This window comes from Lipotes vexillifer, unplaced genomic scaffold (genome assembly GCF_000442215.2).
Source record: "Lipotes vexillifer unplaced genomic scaffold, Lipotes_vexillifer_v1.1 scaffold639, whole genome shotgun sequence".
Taxonomy (NCBI): Eukaryota; Metazoa; Chordata; class Mammalia; order Artiodactyla; family Lipotidae; genus Lipotes; species Lipotes vexillifer.
Genome location: NW_006786377.1, coordinates 4,369,139 through 4,373,091, shown reverse-complemented (window position 1 = coordinate 4,373,091; position 3,953 = coordinate 4,369,139). Strand labels below are relative to the sequence as shown.

The 3,953-nt window shown below is 45.4% G+C and overlaps 1 protein-coding gene across 2 annotated transcripts in view; it reads left to right on the top strand.

Annotated features, from left to right (window-relative positions):
- The window catches only part of UST (uronyl 2-sulfotransferase), a 286,999-nt gene that overhangs the window by 106,328 nt on the left and 176,718 nt on the right, over positions 1 to 3,953 (top strand). The gene's annotated exons all lie outside the window — the stretch shown is intronic.

Genomic DNA, 3,953 nt, shown 5'->3' with positions numbered 1-3,953 from the left:
TGTGTAGGGAACAAACATGGGTGTCTCTCAGACCGATGGAACACCCCCTATTTGTTAAGTCAAGTGGGGTCTGGATAGGCTCTGGGCAGAGGGAGAATTATGCATTTATCTCCTTTTTTACCATGAAACAGGAGGGTCAGCAGAACAATATATGTGAACAGGAACGTATCTGTGCAGGAACAAATATGTTCTGAAAGTGTAAGCTCAGAAAATTATTCTTCAAAAGATCTGTAGAGTCCCAGAAAGGTCTGTGGTTTAAAGTGTAATCTCTGTGCCTAGAGCCGGCCCAGCCCCCCGGAGCAGGTGCTAACTGGAACTGCCAGGTCGATCCTCCTGTGACGGGAAGCTCATGTTGTATAATCTCTCACCAGAAATGATGGAGGTGACCTCTGATTAAGATCCGCCTGAATAAGATCTGTTACTTTTTATTTCTGGAAAATGAGATTCAGCCTGAATTAAGAACTTTAATCTGTGTTTTTTTTTTTTTTTAGCTCAATGATTCTCAGCCTTGGCCAGACATTAGAATTACCTGAAGGACTTGAGACAATACCGATTGTCAAATGACCTGTCCCCAGATAATTGAATCGGAATAGCTAAGGCTGGCGCCTGGCATCCACATTCCTTAAAAATTATTGTAGGCAGTGGAATGTGCAGTGGGGGCGGAAGACTGTTGAGTTGGGAGGATGGAGAGGCAGTGAAGGAGTGGCCTTGCACTGCTGCCGCTACTCAGTACAGCTCGTACTGCTGCAACTTGTTAGGTGCTTAGTATGTACAGGTATTGTTCTAGGCATTTTTCGTAGAATGAGATTACCCTCATGTCCTCCTTACAGTGACCTATGAGCTTATTTCATTTCTCCAGATATGTATACGGGAAACTTTGAGGAGGTAAAGCAATTTATTCAGAGTGAAATGACACTTCTTGGGGATATGCTCTGCTATGAAAGTGAGACTTAACCCGTTCATCTAGGTACACTATATCTGGTTTTTCATATCGTTGCTCTAGTAAGTGCACAAACAGTAACTCCCATGTGCTTGGACTTAACATCTTTGCACATTTACATATGATTTTTCATGTTATATTAACAGCCTCGCTGGGAGGTCTCCACCAGGAAGAGCTAGATGGGCAGGGCGAGATTTAGAATGTGTTATAATTTAGTCTGAGATCACTTGCCTTCTAGGGAGGGCATTTTTAAAACCATTAAATCACGAGTCTTTTGTTGTTGGTGGTTTTGGTGTATAACTCGATCAGTTTTAACCCATGGATAGAGCCATGTAAGCACTACCACCATCAGGATATAGACCAGTGCATAGAGCTCAGAGGGCTGGAGTGTTGCTTCAAATCAGTAACCACCCTGCCTCCTGCACCCACCTCAGCAGATTCCACAAGCTTGATGTTCTGTAAGAGGTTTATCTCCATGCCAGCCAGAGCTAGTGATTTCTTGGCAGTTTGGAGACAGGCCCTTCTGAAAGTTTGACTGATGGTAGGAGTCGACCCATGTGGGGTGTATGCCTTTCTTTTTTTTTCTAACTTGACAAGATACTGTAATCCTTGATCCCCAAAGGAAGGACTTGAGACACGAAGAGGAGGCTGAAATCAGAGCTCTAAAGGTGTAGGTTAGTTTCTGGAAAGAAATGAAATGATACACCCCTCCAGGCCTTCAAAAATTACAGGGATCGGAGACTGAGGTATCAAAAGTGAACATTCGCAGGGCAGTGGAGAGGGGTGGCAGGTAAGCATTTGTCTTCTGTCCTGGCCCCAGACCCTCATCAGCCCTCCTCCGTCTTTTCTTTTCGAATTTGCATTATGAGCTCTAAGCTCAAAGGCTCCAAGGGCTGCGGTCTGATCTCCCTTCCTCACCACTTGACATTTTCCATAGAATCCTCCCTAAGACGGTGCAGCAAGAAGCCTCTTTGATGCCTGGGAGCTCCTTTTGATAAGAGCGCCGGCGCTTGCCCATCCTTTGATCTCCACAGCCCACAGGTTACCAACTTGAGGTTTGAAAATCCTGACAATCTTGTTTATTTTGCGCTCAGAAAGTGTAAGATCCTAGGATGAAAAGCTCTACCTAAACACCAAAAAATAACACGGTTATACCCTAGGAGAATAAAAACTTGCCGTCTCCAGCTAAAGAAATACTTTTTGTGTAACTTTTCTTTTCCCTTTTCGTGCCTCTGCTACAAGTGCGAGGCCCTTACAGCCTCTGTGTTCTAATAAACCGCAGGAGCACAGCTGTGGATGGGAGCTCAGGGATCTGCTGGTGGCAGTAACAATGGGGTCTCTGGCACAAGTGCCAACGCTGGTCAGCCCTGGTCCTTTCTTTGTGCAGAAAGAAGTGATGTTTTAGGATGAGGGAGGGAGGGATGGAGGGAGGAAGGGAGAGAGGGAAGGAAGGAAGAGCTGAGAAAGCAGGGACATTTGACCTGAGCCTGAGTGAAGGGGTTGGGAAAGAGCTTTTTCTGGTAGAGGAAAGAACCCATTCAAAAGGTCCCTAGGGCTTCCCTAGTGGCGCGTTGGTTGAGAGTCCGCTTAAAGCAGGTTGGCTGTTCTGGAGCACAGGGAGGGCTGTTGTGCTGGTGTCAGGTGTGGCAGGGGGCGGGGCCTGAGTCATGCAGGGTTAGAGACCATGGTAAGGAATTGATTATTTTGTTCTTAGAGAAATAGATTTTAAGCAGAGGGCCAACATGGCCAGATTAATAAGGTTAAAAGATCCCTCTGGCTGCTGTGTGGTAAGGGAGAAAATTGGCGATCAGCGAAGAGAGGGCTCTCGCAGGTGGCCCAGAGGGGTTGGTGAGAAGTGGTCTGATTTGAGGAATATCTTGAAGGCTGAGCCAACAAGACTTGCAAATGACTTGGTACGGATGGGAAAGGGATGGATCAAGGATGACTCTGGGCTTTGGAGCCTGTCGGGGAAAGGATGTGTTGTGTAACCTGATGAAGAAGACAGGAGAGACAGCGATTTGGGGGATGGAATGGGAGCAGATAAACGGGAGCAGCACCGTCTGTCTGGACGGTGAGGTGTGAGATGCCTGCAGACATCCACACATCCAAGCTGAGGTGCTAAGGAGTCAGGGGATACCCATGTCTGGAGTTTGAGGTAGCAGTCAGGCATTGAGATCATTCCTTTTAAGGAGTTCCTGGGAACTTTGGCTTATGGAAACTTTTACTATTTTAGAAACATTTAGTTGTTTGAGCTCCCTTTGATTCCTGGGATGAATACCTGGGGAACATGCTGGAGTGTGTTGGGATTTCTCGCATCCCTCCTGGGGAAGACACGTTCACACAATGAGCAGACAGGACCCTCTGCAGCTATCCTGACTGCATGATGGTGGAATTCATTCTGAGGATTTCTCTAGACTTAGGCAACCATTTTTCTGAATTCTTTACCGCATGTCCTCTTTACCAAGTCAGATATAGATGGACTTCCTATTCATGTGTGTTCCCAGTGGAGTGCAGCACAGTAATTAAGAACTACAAATTGTTTTTCATGTTCACATTTCATAGGTTACTGAAAATAACCCAATCACGAGCATTCAGGTGTTTGTGTGTGTGTCTTGTACATGAAAATTGGACCTCATTTTCCCTCTGCCTTACACAGACAGCCAGAGTACAGTCGTTGCGCACATCATGTGGGTGATAAATAAGAAGACTATGAAGAAAAAGGGGTTGGATGAGGCCTCAGTATGGAAAAAAAATCTATAAGCCAAAATACACTTATTTATTACGTTTGGATAAGTTTCCCCACTTGAACTGTCCCTGGCTTAAACTCTACTTCCCTTTTTTATTCCTATTTCTTAAGTTACTTTGCTCTCTCCTGAAAAAGCACCTTTCATTGACCTTATTCCCTAATCTACTGTCTTCTATAAGCCTCCTTTTGCTTTCAATATTTCCCACATTTTGCTCTGTTAGAAAGTCTGGTCATCTTCACTTTCCCCTAAACTCGCCACATCATTGG